This window comes from Podarcis gaigeae (genome assembly GCF_964106915.1).
Source record: "Podarcis gaigeae genome assembly, chromosome: 12".
Classification (NCBI taxonomy): domain Eukaryota; kingdom Metazoa; phylum Chordata; class Lepidosauria; order Squamata; family Lacertidae; genus Podarcis; species Podarcis gaigeae.
The window spans coordinates 51,299,921-51,320,539 of record NC_139688.1 but is presented as its reverse complement, the minus strand read 5'-3'; positions in this window follow the sequence as shown (position 1 = coordinate 51,320,539).

Here is a 20,619-nt window from a genome sequence, read left to right as displayed (position 1 = left end):
TTCTTGGCAGGGATACTGGAGTGGCTTGCCGGTTCCTCCTCCAGGTGGATCACATTTGGTCAAAACTCTCCACTATGACCTATTCATCTTGGGTGCCCTGCTCGGCATAGTTCATAGCTTCTCTGAGTTATTCAAGCCCCTTCGCCACGGCAAGGCAGTGATCCCAGATCTAGAAGCTGAGGCTCCAATACTTTGGCCACCTCATGAGAAGAGAAGACTCCCTGGAAAAGACCCTGATGGTGGGAAAGATGGAGGGCACAAGGAGAAGGGGACAACAGAGGACGAGATGGTTGCACAATGTTCTCGAAGCTACCAGCATGAGTTTGACCAAACTGCGGGAGGCAGTGGAAGACAGGAGTGCCTGGCGTGCTCTGGTCCATGGAGTCATGAAGAGTCGGACACGACTAAACGACTAAACAACAACAACAACAATATTCTGGCTTTCCACCCAGTCGTGTCCCAAGCAGCTTACAGTAATCAATCAGACACCCTTGAAGCTCACAAGCAGAATTGTAGAGTGGGAAGAGCCCTCGAGGGTCATCTAGTCCAACCCCCTGCAATGCAGGAATATATAGACAGCCTGTCAGAAGATTAAACTCGTGACCTTTGTGTTATGAGGACCATGCTCCAACCAACTGAGCTAACTGTATTAATGAGAGTAGACCTGCTGAAATAATAGACCATAGCCAAATTTCAATGGGTCTCCTCTGAGTAAAACTTAGTTGAATACTGCCCAACTTACCCATTCCCTGTTGCTTTGTCCCCAGTGTCTGGTACTCAGAGATATTTTGCCTCTGAGCAAAAAAGGCCATTGGCTGTATTTTTGGTATGTGTTGCAGAAAAGGTGGTAAATGTCATTCATCAAATCTTAAGTGAATATTTCCCCATGGGCATGATGCAAAATGTCAGTTGTCCAGTAATCTAGAATAGCTGTGAAATGATCTATCAGGAATATTTTTATTTTATTGTATTTTATTTTTAAAGGAGGAAAATAAGAAAGAAAACCAAGTTAGAAAAAATAGCAGCTTTTAGATCAAATAAAGACTTTGGGAGTAGCAACAGAAGCAGACCAGGGATATGGCTGATTAGATTATTTGAGGAAGCAAATAAATTTCAAGGGAGTAAATAAGCTAGAAAGATTGTATAATTATTTAAGGCAGAAATATTTTGAAACTGTGGATGAATGCACCTAACAGGTTCAAAAATGTGAATTCTCTTTTATTGGAAAAAGAAAAGAAAAGGCTGAGATACCATAATTATCAGATTAGTTCTTTTAAAAAAATCTCCAGTCAGTCACACTTAGATTACATTTCCTGAGAAATCATCACAAACAAATATGTGGTTCACAACCAAATATATTTATTGAAAAGATGGATGCTATCTGCAAAGTAGGGGAGCAAAACGAAAGCCAGGCTTCTCCTTATCCTCCTGTGCTTTCCTCAGCGATGTTTCATCTTTCATGCTTAGCACCTGTATGACACTTTCTAGAGTTCAACGCATTCCACATATACTGATTAAGGGATTGGGGCTCCAGAAGGACAGTATTTTTCTTCCTAAACCGCAGGTGCCAGAGGGGGTTGAGACTGGAACATTGTGAATTTTGGGCAGGAGTGAGGAATGTTGTCGTGTGATGTGCTGACTGTTCCAACAACTTCATTCCATTCCAGAAGAAGAAGAAGAAGAGAAGAAGAAGAAGAAGAAGAAGAAGAAGAAGAAGAAGAAGAAGAAGAAGAAGAAGAAGAAGAAGTTGGATTTGATATCCCACTTTATCACTACCCGAAGGAGTCTCAAAGCAGCTAACATTCTCCTTTCCCTTCCTCCCCCACAACAAACACTCTGTGAGGTGAGTGGGGCTGAGAGACTTCAAAGAAGTGTGACTAGCCCAAGGTCACCCAGCAGCTGCATGTGGAGGAGCGGGGAAGCGAACCTGGTTCATCAGATTACGAGTCTACCACTCTAGTTCCTGGTCTTCCGACCCCAATGGTCTATCAACGTCCTATGTCCACTGAGCATGCTGTTTGTACTGTTTGGGATTTTTCCTTTATCCCTTAGGGCTTTCTTTTCTTCCCATTTTTCTCTTTTCGTTTTGGCATTTGAACTCTTGAAATAATAATAATAATAATATTAATAGTAATAGTAATAATAGTAATAATATATTATTTATACCCCACCCATCTGGCTGGGCTTCCCTAGCCATTCTGGGCAGCTTCCAACAAAATATAAAAATACCGTAATGCTTCAAACATTAAAAGCTTCCCTAAACAGGGCTGCCTTCAGATGTCTTCTAAAAGTCTGGGAGTTGTTCTCTTTGACATCTGGTGGGAGGGGGTTCCACAGGGTGGGTGCCACTACCGAGAAGGCCCTCTGCCTGGTTCCCTGTAACTTGGCTTCTCGCAATGAGAGAACCGCCAGAAGGCCCTTGGTGCTGGACCTCAGTATCCGGGCAGAACAATGGGGGTGGAGATGCTTCTTCAGATATACTGGACACATCTACAGTTTGTGCATTTGTGGGATCAGGTGACCTGTTTACCCTGAGCAGGCAGCTCTTGCCACTGTTACACTACAAAACCAAAACAAAGGAACCAGCCAGCCACCACAGGCAAGACGGCTATGAGCCAGAACCCCTTTCTCAACAGACCTGTTGTGGTTGTTGCATTGCCAAAGTTCCCATGCTAGCACAACGCACAATGACTTCTCTTTTAATGTGGTCAGTAATTAATCACTAATGATCCTGGAAGTTTATAAATTAAAATGATTATGCTTAAGGAACTTTTAATGGTTTAATAAAGCAGGTATAATACTGTGCAGGGGAACGTGCATCGCAAGATGAATAGATGAAAACTGAGTACTTTAATAAACTCCGTGGAAGGAGAGAAAGAGAGAAGGAGGGAGGGGAAACCATTCTGATTTTCTTTGCAAGCTATGCAGTTTCGTGCCTGCTTTTTAATGAGCATCCCCTGGGTTCACAGATTAGGTTTCATAAAGGTAGGGAAGAGGGGAGGGGGCTGAGAAGGCAGGTGTGAGTCTACACTTTCATAGCACATACAGATTTACAATAATAAGACCTTGATCCCTGATGTACCATACATAGACAAAAGATACCTAGAGGTTTTGAAATGCCCTTCATCCTGTAGTCAGTACAAAGTTATCTGTACACTGCACAAAAGTTTAAATGCCTACCGGATGGAATCTATATAGAGTTTGTGAATATTCACAACAGCTTAGCGTGTGCCAGCAATAATTAAATAGGGTTTATGTTATGAGATGGAGACCACATCGCAATTCATGGTTAAGTTTCACAACAATCCAAGAACATGACTTTTCACAAGAGTGTGAAAACCAAAGTTTTGTTTGAGTTGACCAGGAGATGTCCATGTCATTGTGTGGACATCTAGGAGACAGTTATAAGTAACATATAACTTCTGCTATTTAAATGTAATATGTACCTGATTACATTTATATAGACTATGTAGCTGATTTTGCACTATGCTTCCGTGCTATCAGCCCTCTGTCGTTAAATAGAAGATTGCTAGCCAGAGGTTCTCAATAAGAATTAACAGATCTTCCTACTTCGCCTCTGGATTGTTTTAGAAGACCATCAAACAAATTGGCTTCAATCCACCAATCACAATCAGATTCTGGGGTACAGTCTGGACTCTTGAGTGCATAATTTTGGAGCCTGGAACTTCATCTGAACATACATGGTGAAGCCCCTGGCCTTCAGTAGGTCTTTCTGTGCATAGTTGAAGGCGATCTCTGTTCCAGTATATCCAAGTGTTTGGTAGTTGTAGGCCAACATTTGAAGAGCTACATGTTCTCCATCCTGCAGTACAGGATCAGTACCAGCATCGGCACCTCACATACCTGGAATCTGACAAAATTAAGCAAGGCCTGTTCCTGTTCCTGGAAACTGGTATGTTGCAACAAAGAACAGAGAGTCTGGACTAAGTTTTGATTGGAGGTAATTTGGTGGCATTTCCACTCCTAAATTAACAATGCCATGCCTGCGGAATCTGTAAATCTCTACAACAATACATCTAATAGTATGCCTGCTTTCTTTCAGTGTGTCACGATGTATGGCAAGCTGTTCACCTGTTTGCAACAACAACAAAAAAGAAAAGAAAAAGAAGAAAAACAAAACCTGACAAAACAGACACAAGTTTGATTACACAGAAAATATCCCCGCACAATTAGTTTAGTTTTAAAAATATGGTTTTTCTCTCTTAATGGGCTCATGTTCTATAAATGATCTTGTTGCTATAGCAACTGCCTCAAAAGCCACACCATCGCTGTTAGAGCAGCAACAGCCTTGCACCTGTGTACCAGTATTTCTTTCTGTGGTTTATGGTTATGCATCTTGGCTATCCCTATGCATGGAAAAGACAAAAAGAACACAAACCACAAAAAAGATAAAACACAATTTCAGCCCATTTCCCTCCCCCCTCATAGTATCTTAATAGCAGCTTGTCTTTATTTTCTTCTCAGATTAAATATGTATAATTTAAGTTGTAAAGAATATGGCTAGCTTTTCCGTCACAACAAGCTTTCTTTATATGAAGAAGAAAATAAGAGGATATTAGCATAAGAACAGCCCTGCAAGGCCTGAGAAGAGATCCATTTGTCAAAGTATCTCTCATTCTATGGGGTGGGGGGCAGTGGGGCAGTGCCAGTACCAGGCTATTCTGCACCCTAGGCAAGGCTAACTACATGCACCCCACACAAACAAAAAAATTGCTAACTTCAATTTTCAGAAACAGATGTCTTGTAGAAAAAATGAAAAGCTCAAAACTGCTAAATGTATTTTAAATGGCAAGACTAAGTAACACAACAATCTTTGCTAATCTTTCTCAAATACAAAAGAGAATGTTTTAGCACACAAACCATTTTGAATCATCTCATGATTTGTGGTGTTAAAATTTAAGTCTCTGAAGTTTCCATTGCAGGCGCATGGAGATCTTACTTTGCCTACCTTTTCCTTTGCAAAGTTTGCTACCATTTCCTTCAGGCGAAGTGCTGATTAGGGCTGGGCGATATCTGGTTTTCAACATCATGATGTATCACCAGCTAAATATTGCGATATCTCACTATATCATGATATACATCTGAGGTGGCAGAGGGCTTTTCTGGGCCTCCCCATGGGGGCAGAGGGTCCCACCATACCTCCCTGTAGTGGCAAAGGGTGTGCCGTGCTTCCTCACAGTGGCACACGGCCTTGCCGGGCCTCCGGGCTCCAGGCAGAGGAATCTGCTGTACCTCCCCATAGTGATGGAGGGTGTGCCATGCTTCCCTGCAGCAGCCGAGGGCCTTGGCGAGGCTCCGTGCAGTGGTGGAGGGCCTTAAAATGTAAGGAGAGAATAGGCTTAATAAAAATATGAACTAAACTTCCATATATTATATTTAGTATATTTTAAACTAATTTATGTGTAGTTTAAGTGATTTACTAGTCAAGTTGTATCTGCTTCCCCACGCAGAGGTCTAAGTGGAATCTGTGCATGCATAAGCACCACTGAGTTTAACTAAACTTGCTTCTATCTTCCTGGGGAGCAAGCCCCATTTAATTCAGAAGGGCTTGCTCGTGAGTAGACACACATTTGCTTTCTGTGCTGGTCCAGGGGGGAGGTTAGCGTGGGGCAAGGTCCAGGACCTGCGTTGAGGGTCGGCAGACAATCCTACATGGGCGAAGTGGGGTCCACAGCGGGAAGCCGGGCAAGGACAGGAACTCTGGGGGAACAGGACTGGATGCTGGCCAAAACAGCTCTTCAACGACGTTGCTCCTGCAACCTGGGACCGGGCTGACTGGCCTTTATCTTCTCTGAGGCCACGGGCGGTCCCAGCCCCCAGGAGACCCGCCTCTCCTGGCCTTAAGGCGAGCACTCCTCCTGGGAGAAACCAGTTCCCTTCGCCTCTCTGCCCTGAGCCTCTGCGGTTCAGGAGAGGCTGAAGGGTTACTGGGCCCAGGGGGAGACTCACCTGTAGGCACTGAGTCCTCAACCACCTCCGGAGCCAGAGTGGATTCACCTGGTGCCTGCTCTTGAGGATCTGGCACAGGTGTAGGCGCTTCAGAATCAAGGCCCTGCCCCAGCTCAGCGGCCCTGGAGGCAGGGACTACTGTTCAGGCTGGGATTCCTCCGGTTCAGCCTCTGAATCGGATTCCCAGGCCATCACACTTTCACTGCTTACTAAAAAACACCCGCTGCATCATTCTCACACAGTACCCAACCTCCCATTTCCGCATAAGGCAGCCAGCTAAATCTTCTCCTCTCCATTCCCCACCCCAGAACAGAACCCAACCCAAAAAGCCCTCATCCCACCAATCTCTCCCTTTTTATCAAAGGGGGGGGAGGGACGGCAAGCAAGCAAAAATTTAAAAAAACTAAAAAAAACACTTTTTTTTTAATAAGGAGGGAAGCTATTTAGGGGCAACCCACAACATAAAATTAAAATTAAAATTAAAATTAAAATTAAAATTAAAATTAAAATTAAAATTAAAATTAAAATTAAAATTAAAATTAAAATTAAAATTAAAATTAAAATTAAAATTTAAAACTCTTCCCCATCTTTTTTTCCACTGCTGAGGGAAGCAAGAAGGGCTTTCTGATTCTTTGTTTTCTTTGCCTCTTTGATTGTCCAGCCGTGGGTGGTCCCTCCTGGATTGTTAGCAGGCTCTGCAAAATTAGCTGAGCTCTAAGTAGAAAAATAGGGACATGGGTGGTGCTGTGGTCTAAACCACAGAGCCTAGGGCTTGCTGATCAGAAGGTCAGTGGTTCGAATCCCCGCGACAGGGTGAGCTCCCGTTGCTCAGTTCCTGCTCCTGACAACCAAGCAGTTCAAAAGCACATCAAAGTGCAAGTAGATAAATAGGTACCACTCCAGTGGGAGGTAAACAGTGTTTCTGTGTGCTGCTCTGGTTCACCAGAAGCGGCTTAGTCATGCTGGACACATGACCTGGAAGCTGTCTGCAGACAAACACCAGCTCCCTCGGCCAGTAAAGCGAGATGAGCACCACAACCCCAGAGTCATCCATGGCTGGACCTAATGGTCAGGGGTCCCTTTACCTAAGTGGAAAGATACCAGTAAAGCTGAAAGAGTTTGCTGGTTTGTGTGTGGGCTTACAGTCATTTCTTATTGGTTAGGAGGGAGGAGGGAAAGCTAAAATGCTGCCTGCAACGTATCTGCAAAGTATCCATTTAGCTGAGCTACCCCCTGGGAAGCTGTTAAGTCTCCACCTTTTGTTCACTGGCATATTGCCTTGTTATCACTTATCACGATGTCACTTCAATATGGTAGTCCTTGACTCTGTGATATTGTGGGGAAGGTACAGGGGAGTACCATACGCCCAGAGAACCTGTCATTGTGCTATCGGTGTGGTTGAGTCCACCGAACACATTCTCTTGACTTCTTATGCAGAGCTTAGACAAAACTTTATAGACCCACTCCTATGTCAACTTAGCTTCCTACCCGGAGAAAACCAGGTCTTACACTTGCTGAATAATGTCACTAGAGCTATACCTTTCTTGGTGGCCAAATTTCTTTTTTTAGCCTTTAAGCGTCGCAAGACCATAATTGACTGTATTGACATGGGGCTATCTGTTTAGCCCTTTTAGTGTTGCCTAAACTCTAAAATCTTCCTGGATGTTTTAACTGTGTATTGACAAATGTATTTGTTTTTGTTTTTTTCTGACTGACGGTCGAATAAAAAGGTTGACTGATTGAATATGGTAGTCAATCATATGGTGATTTATCGCACAGCCCTAGTGCTGATGCTTGGGCATGTTCAGTTGATATAACCGCCAAGCCAACAAGTCTCTTTTGTAACATTGTCAAGCGTATGCAAGTTTTGAGAAGTTTGAGCTTTGAGAAACTGTGTCCGATCCCAACTAAAGAATTATGGCAAGAAAAATTGATGGATTATGCAGAACTGGCAAAATTGACTCATAAGCTACGGGACAAGGATAACTGTGACTTTAAGGATGAATGGGAACCTTTCACAAAGTATTTGAAGACGCAACAAAGCGAACTGGACTCCTTGGCAGGTTTTGAATAAACATCCACAATTTAATTTTTTTTTTTACTGATATTAATTAGCTAAACAGTTGGAGGATCTATACAACTCTGTAACATGCAGAAAATAGCATTATTGGAGAAACCAAAGACTGGAACTGAGGGAAGTCGGGGGGTGGGGTGGGGGATGGGTTTTGTGGGGGGAGGGGGGAGGGAAAATGGGGAGGGAATAAGGATATGTTTTTGGAAAATATGTTTTGTTATAACTTTGAATAAAAAAAATTAAAAAAACAGAAAGAGAGAAACTGTGTCCATCACATGCCACCAGCGCAACAGAAACATTGGCCACATTATCCAGGAGTTTTTTGTTTATCCAGGGATATAAAGAGAAGCACTCCTTGTGGTGGAATAGACTTTGGAAGTCTTTGAGCTATTGCTACAAGGCCTCTCCTCCTCCAGAGGGGAGGTGTTGTGAGCAGGAGCTGGTCCCGCGTCAACAGGGGGGCATATTCAGCCCCCTACATCACTGTCCCGGCTGCCGTGCCCCACCCATCAGGCCAGCCAATAGGGTTGGCTTGGGGGCAGGGTCAAGCCACATTCAAGCAGCCATAGCAGGCCCGTGTCCTCACTCTCCTGCCTAGTGCCTTTGCCTACCTTATAGCAAATTGTCACAACTTTCCAGGTATTGGTTAGGCATTGGAATATGTGTTGTGTGTTGGAGGGCTGGTTGTGGCCATCACCTACCCCTCCCCTTGTTGGGTATTCCATTAAAGGAATCCGGCGGTCGTGGATCCTGTCCAATGTCCTGCTGGTGGCTAGGGCCATGGCACGACCCCCGGTGACATCAGGGGAAGCTTCCAGTTGTATTTGCATCAACAAGTTCCTCCCGCTGGGTGTTAACCTTCAAATGACTCACCGCTGCACGGGGTGGGGTCATATATAGATTGTTTGATCCAGTGCCTAAGCCAATACCTCTCACATGCTGTAACCAACAAAGTTGTGGCCTTATTTAGCCCATTAATCTAAAATAGGTAAAGGTAAAGGGACCCCTGAACATTAGGTCCAGTCATGGCCGACTCTGGGGTTGCGGCGCTCATCTCGCTTTATTGGCCGAGGGAGCTGGCGTACAGCTTCCGGATCATGTGGCCAGCATGACTAAGCCGCTTCTGGTGAACCAGAGCAGCGCACAGAAACGCTGTTTACCTTCGCGCCAGAGCAGTGCCTATTTATCTACTTGCATTTTGACGTGCTTTTGAATTGCTAGGTTGGCAGGAGCAGGGACCGAGCAACGGGAGCTCACCCCGTCGTGGGGATTCGAACCACCAACCTTTCGATCGGCAAGTCCTAGGCTCTGTGGTTTAACCCACCACGCCACCCACGTCCCTTCATAACCTAAAATACATGTGTCTTATTTATCCTCAAGCGGGTGGCGGGTCCTCAACTCACAAGTTAACAGCACACAACTCCAGCATCAGTATCTTTGTTTCCATTGCGCATCAATGATTTTTCCAAATTTTTGCAGGACTTTCTTCAGTAGATTTTTGGTTGATACTGTATACCAACCAAAGAAAGCCAAATATTGTTGTAGCTGTTAGTCTTCAACAGATTGAAAGGCCATGTCTAAGACAGCATATTAGAAATCTACTTTGAATTTCTGTTTTGGATTTTGCAGTACCTCTTCTTGGGCCTCATACTCAAACTTCTATTTTGTTCTCCTTTTTCTAATTTCTTCTTTCTCAAAGTCTGGTAGTATTTCTAGCTCCTTTGCAATCTCAGTAGCAACTATCAAAACTTGTTGAAAACCCTTATCACATTTGCAGCCCACAAGCTATTTCTTTGTCACTTGCAATAGGGTTGTAGCTGAATTTAGTATTAGTATTAGTAGATTTTAATAGCACCTTTTATTCCAAGGAATTCAATATGGTGTGCATAGTTCTCCTCCTCCACAGTTCATCCTCACAACCCTTCCTTATTTTGTAGTAGCTTTCTTGTATGATTGACAAGGATGTTGTGCCGTGTAACAATGGATACCACAATTCTGAACTTACAAATTGTATTAGCAAGTACCTTAGCTTCAATCTGGAAAGCATACATATCCAGATAAACCTTTTCAGCTGGTGTCATCAATGGTGTCTATTAAAGCATCATACCATCAAAATGACATCTCAGTGGTTTCAAAGCATTGATCCAAGCCTCCCATCTTGTTTCGTTCAAGGGTTTAACAATCATGCCTAAGTCTGATACATGGCTAATTAGAATTTGCCAATGCTGAGTGGATGCAGAGAAATAATTATAGAGAGAAATTATCATGATAGATCTGTTGAGCCAAACTGAAAACCTAGTTGCTTCCAGACAATACTTGGCAGCATCATTGACTATCAAGTTTAAAGAGTGTACACTGAAATGCACAAAAAGCTATGTGGTTTATGTCCAGGATTCTCTTTGTACAGTGGTACCTCGGGTTAGGAACTTAATTCGTTCCGGAGGTCCATTCTTAATCTGAAACTGTTCTTAACCACAGGTTAGCTAATGGCACCTCCCGCTGCCGTCGCACCGCCAGAGCATGATTTCTGTTCTCATCCTGAAGCAAAGTTCTTAACCTGAGATACTATTTCTGGGTTAGTGGAGTCTGTAATCTGAAGCGAATGGAACCTGAAGCATATGTAACCCGAGATACCACTGTACTCTGTTTTCTTCGCCTTTCATGTTACTCCTATTATCATAACCTTGACCACACAGATTCTCAACTGGTAGTCCCATTTGCTCAAGCTGTCCAAAAAGAGTTTCTGTCGTAAAGGCATCTGTAGTCTCCTTTAGTGGAACAAATGTGAGGTCCGCAGGAGCAGACCTTGCATTATGTGATTGTTTGATTACATCAATGTTACGTACAACAATTCTCATTTGTATGCTTTCTTGTCTGAACCGGGGGGGGGGGGGGTACCTGCTCCAGAAATGAGAAGGAAGTGTTTGGTTTATTGATTTATTGAAATCAAGGCATATATTCTTTATTACACCAGCATTTGATGGCTAAAAGACAATGTTCTTGACAATCACTGGTTGAGAAAAAGTTTTAAACAGTTTTGAGAATTTTTGTTGCATCTCCCACCCAGGGCTCCTTCAGGAGAAAGGGCAGGATTTAAGTCAAATTATCATCATCATTTTAACAACAATTAAAGGATCTGGAGTGGGACAGATTTCTCAGATGACAATAAAAATTATAGTGCCAAATGATTCTTTAAAAAAAATACCAACCACCCCACCCCACAAGTTGAATTAAGGGAAACATTTTATTGAGCAATCTTCTCTTATGGTCACGGAAACAACTGATCATTATGACTTTCATTCAGGTAGACATTGGCTTCCAAAATTTATTGTCCAGTCACTCTGAGGAGTTTTGAACAATGGCCGAGGGAGAGATTTTAAGGTATCAACCTTTGCTCAGGAATTTCACATGGCAGACAGAAGGAACCCGGCTGGGAGCATATCAGGACAGCACACTACATGACATTCTGAGATCATTAAGTTTTCATCTGAGCATTAAACATTAACCAATAAACCAGAAGGTAAATGGTAAAGAATGGAAGGAGAAATTGTTTTGCTTTTGATTAAAAGAGAACTGCCTAACAAGATGTTCTTCTTCTGAAATGTTTTAATTTAGAGGCTGTTGATAGCCACCACACTTATCAAATACCAATTGCTAATGAGATCGTAAGCCCTGAGTAGCTGGAGTGAATAATAATAATAATAATAATAATAATAATAATAATAATAATAACAACAACAATATAAAGGTTATTTAATCATCAAAGCAAGGAGGCATTCTTCCATTTAAGAGAAATTTGTTCTAATGCCCAGATAGAACTGAACTGAACTGAAATAATTGCTTGAATACAGCAAGTCCAGGCTCTGGTGGATAGGATTACAGACAATTATCCACTGTAATCCTGGACTAGAGAACCTGAGACCCGGGGGCCAGAATGTGGCCCTCTCTATCTGGCCCCACACCTGGAGTGCTTTGGCCTGGCCAGAATGTGTGCTTGATCTCCAACCATACCTCTTGCTTGTTCAGAGAGATAAAAGACTTTTGCCTCTGGCCCCACACCCCTCAGACCTGTGGCCCTCAGGAGTGAAAGCAGCCCTCAGGCTGTAAAGGGTTTCTTACCTTTGCCCTATCCCATTCTATTCTTGAGAGCTTTCTCAACTGTCTGGTGTGCCCCATGCCCACTGTGGTGATGTAGTGGTTAAGAGCAGTGGACTCGTAATCTGGTGGACCGGGTTCGCTTCCCCGCTCCTCCACATGCAGCTGCTGGGTGACCTTGGGCCAGTCACACTTCTCTGAAGTCTCTCAGCCTCACTCACCTCACAGAGTGTTTGTTGTGGGGGAGGAAGGGAAAGGAGATTGTTAGCCGCTTTGAGACTCTTCAAGGGGAGTGAAAGGCGGGCTATCAAATCCAAACTCCTCTTCTTCTTCTTCCACTGCACATGTTATGTGTGAAAAGGCAAACTCTGTTCAAAGGGGCTGTGAAGTTGTGCATTAGCCTCCCCTGGGATATTGTGGAGCTCCTTTTGTAGACACTCGAAGTGCCCCTATTTTCTAGGGACAGTCTCAGATTTACTGAAGCCATTCAGGGTTTCTGATTTGATCCTGAAATGTCCCACTTTTCATTAGCACATCCCTATCTCCATCAGAGAAACAATGGCGGGTATGGAGTTGCCCAACCCCTGAGCCAAGGAGATAAGTAACTACACAACCTTTAGAAGACATCTGAAGGCAGCTATTTATAGTGAAGTTTTTTAAATGTTTGATTTTTTATGTATGTTGGAAACCACCCAGAGTGGCTTAGGCAACTCAGTCATATGTGTGGGGTATAAATAGTAAATTATTGTTATGGAATGAGACGTCCCTATTTTCATCAGAGTAATGTTGGAGGGTATAAATCTGAAACTGGGACAGCTTCTGTAAATCTGGGACTGCCCCTGGAAAATAGGGACACTTGGACATGTCTACTCAGAAGTAAACCCCATTGAGTTCAATAAGACTTACTCTGCGGCATAGGGTTGTAGCTCTAGTTGTGAACACACACACACTTCCCAAGAACATAGAGGAAGTCAAAGGCTAATTTAGTCCAGCATCCTGTTCTCACATTGGCTGACCAAAGACCTGTTTGCCACACCAGTCTAGCCCTCACCGCTGCTTCAGAGATACATTCAGGCTGCTCTGGAAGCCCTGCACAGCTTTGAAAGGTGCTGGAGCCCAGGGGAGGGGAGAGGTGACAACGCTACCACCACCCCTCTCTCCGCCCCCAGGTCAGGCTTGATCCAGGAGTGGAGCTATGGCCAGCTGGCAGTATTGGGCCATAGCACTGGTCGTGCCCCCTAAAAGAAAAAAATGCCCTGGACCAAGCCCTCCATGCTACGCCACTGCTTGAGGGTTGATCTCATGGAAGCAGACACATTCTTCAGGTTTCACCACAACCACCGGGCCTTCACTCAATGCATGGAAAGCATCAGAGAGGGCCTGGGGGCAGAGTGAGCAGATAGACTCCCTCTCTTGCTCAGTGAATTGTCAACTGTGTGGAGACAGAGTTCCTGAAGACAGCTTCTTGGATTGGTAAAGGTCTCACAGGATCATCTACTGCTCCTTCATTGTGCCCCAAGCTGCCACACTGCTCTAACAGTGTTGCACTAGAAGGGCCATAGCTCAGGTAGAACATCTGCTTTCCATGCATAAAGTCCTAGATTCAAACCCTGGCATCTCCAGGGAGGGCTGGGAGAGTTTCCCTGCCTGAAACCCTGGGAAGTTGCTACCTGTCGCTGCTGACAATACTGAGCTAGATGAACCATGTTCTCATGTTCTTGAATGAGACCATACATCCAGGACTGCTGCAGTCACTGTCAATGTTGCTAAAAGGTAAAGGTCCAGTTGTGGCCAACTCTGGAGTTGTGGCGCTCATCTCGCTTTACTGGCCAAGGGAGCTGGCATACAGCTTCCGGGTCATGTGGCCAGCATGACTAAGCCGCTTCTGGCGAACCAGAGCAGCACACAGAAACGCTGTTTACCTTCCCGCCGGAGCGGTACCTATTTATCTACTTGCACTTTGACGTGCTTTTGAACTGCTAGGTTGGCAGGAGCAGGGACCGAGCAATGGGAGCTCACCCCGTCGCGGGGATTCAAACCACCGACCTTCTGATCGGCAAGCCCTAGGCTCTGTGGTTTAACCCACAGTGCCACCCGCGTCCCTGACAATGTTGCTATGTTTGTAGTAATCCCATCAGTGTCTCTGGTGTGGCCCAGCAGAGCTGCTTAATAATAACTGCATTGTTGCTTGCTGGATTTTAAAGAAAAAGAGACCAGAGAAGTACGGCTCTTATTAACTTTTTTATTATGCTCCTCAGATGGAGAGTGCATTAATATATTTAATAGCAGCAGTATATCATGCTATGCCCAGACAGCTCCTACTAGTCCCTGTCATCCACCGGCTCCATCGTCGGCTGTACTGCATCCATGCATAGGGCACAGGACCTACTCTTGAAACTGCTTCCTTAGAGGAAGTTAGGCTTCAACAATTTCCTGCATTTTATAAATGGTGACTCGGTAGCTTGCCAGGCTTTTAGCAGGTTCTTCTTCCTCCTGGATATATTACAAGACTAATTCTGCTATGCCACAGAGCCATTGCAAATACCACAGTTCAAAAGGCATGGGTTGCATACATACAACATATTAATTTAGAACCAGTGGAGACTGAATATTTATTTTTCGATGCAGTCCACAAACATCCTAGATGTATTGTGTATTTCTGATGAATAGCTGAGCCACACCAGAGTCTGGTGATGTAGTACCTCAAAATTCCACCAAAGGGCTGGAACCTCTCTCTGATTGGCTACCAAGACAGTTCATCACAGGTTGGGATGGAGCCAGCCCTTTGGGAGAGAGAATAAAAGGAGCAGTGTCTAAGTGAGTTTGAGGGGGACAGATGGTTTCGGGAAGGAGAGTTACGGAATTGGTTTTGTGTGTATAGCATCCATTCTGAGGAGAATATCTAAAGCTAGAGAAAGGAGTCTCTGAGCTTAGGTAGGGAGGACAATGTGTAGTGAACTGTGAGAGTATTGAAACAAGAGTTAATTGGAGGGCCAAGTTTGAGCAAGGAGAAGTAGAAGGTGTGAGGATGCCATCTACTTGCATCTCATTCCTGTCAGGAGAAGACTGTTCTTCTAGATAGAGAAGACCCCCAAACCAGTTAAGAGGGGTGTAGTGATCCCCTGGGTCTGTTCCATGATTTGAAGTACCTCAGGAGTGTCATTGTTAAAAGGTTGGGCAAGTGACAGATAGTACCAAAGTACCAAAGAACCAAAGTATTAAGCTGTAACACTGAAGTGATTAAGAAACTGAAGCAACAGAAACTGAAGTAACAGAATCCAGGCTCCTCTCTTCACCAACTGTCACCTGGCAACAGCTATTCCATCAGCCTGTGGTAGAGGAGGGAAAGAAAAACACAGCTAAGAGATCAGCAGCTTTGGGCTCATCTGCCTATGGCATGAGTTACATGGAGATGTCATGGGGGAGATGGTCAGATCTTGATGAGCTCCAGTAGCTGGATCTGAATGACCTTGAAATCAGGACCCCAAGAAATGTCTGAACTCAGGAAAGGGGTCACTAGTCTAAGAGAGGGGGGAATCCCCATTGTGTTAGTGGAAGTCCCTTAGTGGGCTTCCTTCCAATGGAAACTGAACCAGATTTCTCCCGATCCCAGCTTGTGTTGCTTATTTCCTCCCCTTCTTGGCCCGTTCTCCATTTGTATTTTGTGTTTTTCAGTTGTAAGCCTGGGGACAAGGACTGTCTTGTTTGAAACAATCTGTAAGCCACTCCATAAGAGGTCTATCTGTAAGCCACTTCCAAGACCCACTACATTCACTGGGGATGTAGTTTCAGATAAGGTATAAGAATACCATAGTTATGGACTAGCTAAAGGAGGAGTCTTTACCTTATCTAGTGACAAGCTAAACAGGCCTCATTAAACATTGCATATATCTCTGTCATGTTAGATGCCTTCAAGAACTAGAACTTTAATAATTTGAATGAGAATTTTAAAATAATGAATATATGGTAAGCATATATTATCAGGCTATAATTATAAGGCTATAATTGGAGCAGGAAATTTCAGTGACATAATGACCTAAGAATGAATCTGAAGCAGCTATTATTTAAGGTACGGTATTTTTTATTTTCTAAATGCCACTGGAGCTGAATCTTTCACAATGTCACTGAGGTGAATTTTTCAGGTATATTAACACAACTGGAACAGACTGACCTAAATTAAACTTTTGGCAAACTTTGAAGCCATTAATGCTTGGTTGATGGAGCGTGGCTTGGAGCATTAAGTTAGAAGCCATATGGTTCCATGTCCCATTTGCAGGGACAATAAAATCTTTAGGATTTCATTGATGAACAGTATGTACACAGAATCAAAGCTCCTAAAAAGAAATGAGTTTGGATAAGCAAAGCAATAAGAAGTTATCTGGATATTGGTGACCTTGAACTCCTTTAACTTCATTTAGTTGAAGCCACATTCTTTTTTTTTCTTTTTTGCTTGAATTTAATTGATAACAAAACATTCTTATACATGGTATTTCAAAAAATTACAAATAAAAGTCAATTCATTCGTATACAATACAATTCACCATACAGTCATACTTGACTATGTACAACTTCCCGACACCCCCAATGTATTTACCATTTCTATTTTCCAATTATACAAATAACTATTACTTTATTCTATTTATAAGATCTCATAATTTCTTACAAGTTTTGCACCCTTTTGACTTTTTATTATTCATATACACAGAAATCCTTCAAAAGCTACCATAGACGCCACACCACTGTATTTCATTAAATATTTCTTAAACATGTCCCATTTTTGAATAATTTTTTATTTATATTGCCTCTCAGCCTATTTGACATATGAGCCATTTCAGCAAACTCTAATAATTTATTCTGCCAATCTGTTTTTGTAGAAACCCTCTCCCCCTTACAGTTCATTGCAATCAGAATTCTTGTAGCCGCAGTTGCATACAAAAAAAAAATATTTTAGGTTTTTTGGTATCTCTCTGCCTACGATTCTAAGTAAAAAGGCCTTCAGTTTTTTGGGAAATGTTTTTTTTTAAAAAAAATCAGTTCGTCATATATAACATTCCAAAACTCTTTGATTTTTTTTACATGTCCATGTCCACCACATGTGGAGAATGTTGCCTTCATATTCCCCGCACTGCCAACATTTGTTTGAAATATTTTTGTACATCTTAGATAACTCTGACGGTGTGAAATACCATCTATACTGCATCTTCATTAGGTTTTCCTTGATGGCATAACAGGCAGTAAATATCATATTTACTTTCCAAAGGTTCTTCTCCCAGTCACTCATCGGAATGCTGTGTCCAAAGTCCTAGGCCCACTTAATCATTACTGATTTTACCTTGGTAAATTTTGGAAAGTAGCTTGGTTTTGTTATTTAGCAAATCTCTTTCCAGTTTTGAGGGCTCTGTGGCAAAGCCATTTTTTAAAATCTTCTTTAAAGGTCTCATTAAGTTGATGGTATTGTAGCCATCCTGCGAGATGTTCTTTAATATCCTCATAGTTCTTTAACTTTAATTGATTCCCTTCCTCTTTCAACAGTGATTTATACATCAACCAGCCTCCTCTCATATTCTTTGATCATTGATAGCCAGGGTTGATTCGGCTGATCTGGCTGGCTAGGTGGGTGTCCCCTTCCTCCCTCACCGCTCCATGTGCGTCCTTCATATTCTTTTTCTTAACTGCCTTTGCTTCCAAAGGGGATATTCACCACAGTGTTTTTGGTTCAATTAATTCTTTATATTTAACCCATATCATGTATAACGCTTTTCTTACAATATGGTTAAGGAAGCCCTTATGTATCATAGTCTTCTCATAATTGAGGTATGTCCAGCAAATCCGTATTCTGGAGTAAACACCACTCCCTAATCCATGTGAAACAGGCTGCTGCATAGTAAAGTTTTAGATCTGGTAGTCTGAATCCCGCCCCCCTCTTTAATGTCAATTAACAAAGTGTGTTCTATTCTAGGCCTTTGTCCTTGCCAGATAAATTTGGATATGTCCTTTTGCCAATTACGTAGATTGGGATGAATCGGAAAAGGAAGAGCATTTTTGGCAGGGCATTCATTTTAATCATTGATACCTGCCCCCATAGGGGTAATTTCAAACTACTCAGATCTCCAGATTTCTGTTAATTTCAGACCAGGTCTTAATATAATTGTCTTGATATAGATAAATATTTTTTGCTGTTATCCAAATTCCGAGATATTTCACCTTTCAATAGATTTTCAAATTTCTTTGTATTTCTAGTCCATCTTTTTCTTGGGCTGTGAGGTTTTTGACCAAAAGATTTGTTTTGGTATTATTTAGTTTGAAACCCACTACATTACCATAATTGTGAATTATTTCCAGTGTTTTTAATAGACTTTCTCTTGGATTTTCAGTTGTGATAGTTGAAGCCACTTCATTGGGTTCCAAGAGGTCTGATATTCTACTTGGGTGCTTTTGTTTGTTGATTTATTTGAGTTTTCTAGCTCATCTCAGCCATAGTGCCAAGGGTAACAATACTTCAATCATGTGGCTTATAAAAAGGTCACACACCAGGGAGCATTATACACCTGGCATGAGTTAGATGTAAATAGCAGATATCAGCTAATTCCAGTGTAAATATATTGATGTGGTATGGTCCTCTCATGGAACTGTACCTTATTAGTAATGTATCTCACCTGTTCGCAAACATCATGTCACACTTGTGCCACACATGTAATGTTCTCTGTTGTACAAACTTTGTGCATAATACATTAGTGGTTTTCAACCAGTGTGTTGTGAAGAAGAAGAAGAAGAGGAGGAGGAGGAGGAGGAGGAGGAGAGTTAGGATTTGATATCCCGCTTTATCACTACCCTAAGGAGTCTCAAGAAGGGACGCAGGTGGCACTGTGGTCTAAACAATAGAGACTAGCACTTGCCAATCAGAAGGTTGGCGGTTCGAATCCCCGCAATGGGGTGAGCTCCCATTGCTCAGTCCCTGCTCCTGCCCACCTAGCAGTTCGAAAGCACAAAGTGCAAGTAGATAAATAGGTACTGCCCCAGTGGGAAGGTAAACAGCATTTCTGTGCGCTGCTCTGGTTCGCCAGAAGCGGCTTAGTCATGCTGGCCACATGACCCGGAAGCTGTACGCTGGCTCCCTCGGCCAGTAAAGCGAGATGAGTGCTGCAACCCCAGCGTCAGCCACGACGGGACCTAATGATCAGGGGTCCCTTTACATTTAAGGAGTCTCAAAGCGGCTAACATTCTCCTTTCCCTTCCTCCCCCACAACAGACACTCTGTGAGGTGATTGGGGCTGAGAGACTTCAAAGAAGTGTGACTAGCTCAAGCTCACCCAGCAGCTGCATGTGGAAGAGCGGGGACGTGAACCCGGTTCACCAGATTACGAGTCTACCGCTCTTAACCACTACACCACACTGGGTATCTGGGTGCCTTGAATGATGGTCACAGGTGCTGTCCCTCTTTCCTTCCCTCCCTCCTCTAATGCCCTCTCATGTCTCTGGCTCCCAAAGGCTTGCACAGCTGTTTGTTGCAGCAGCCCTCGCTACAAGCTCCCCAGGTGAATGGTGCCTCTGGGGCTGGCCAGGGGGTGCTTCCCAGGCCCCTGTGGGGCAGTGTGAGGAGGCAGCTCTCTTTAGGGTAGGGGTGGCAGCTCAAAGACCAGGGGTGGTAGCTACGGCTGCCCAGAGCACTTCCAAGGAGAGGGGAGAAGAGAGGCTGAGAGAATCCTTCTCAAGGAAAGGGTGAGGGGCTACCAGCTCTGCAGGTAAGGGGTGACATAACTGGGCTTCTGAGCCCCACAGGGGTGCCACAGAGAGAATGTCTGGGAGAAGGTCAAGGGAGCCATGGAACCAAAAAGGCTAAAAACCTCTGGGACGCATGACTCTAGTGTTGCTACTCATCCTGAGACCTTTGGACCAAGGAGGCTGGAACTGTACACGTGACACATATATACAAGCTTTATATCTGATGACATTGACTGTAAAAGGCCACTGGAATTAGCCCAAATCATCTCTCTGTGAAGCACTTAATGTCTCCAGGTGAAGGTTTTCAGGAAATCAGAAGCATCAAATGACCTTTTAATGTTATTTAACATTATGGGATATGGGGAGTGGTCAAATCATACAATAATATGTTTACTTGCAAATTATTTATCTCCTGGAAAGAAACATGGGTGGGAGCAGGGGCATAGGAATGGGGGTGTGGGGGTGCAGTCCACCCCGTGTGTCATCCCTGAAGGGGTGGCAAAATGGCACACCGTGGGGGGCGGGACTTGCCGCAGGGCCTGGCCTGCAGCGCGCAAGAGCCACATGTCTCTCCTGGGAGTGAAGCTGTGGCTCAGGCCCTGTGCTGCCCGAAATGGCAGCGTGGGGTTTGCACCTGCCAGGTGGGCTCTGTGGGTAGCTCGCTGCGCTACCACCCTGGGTAGATCGCCATGGCACTCTAGTGCGCAGATCGCCAGGGTGCCTCCATGCACGGATCATCAGTGCGCCCCCATGCATGG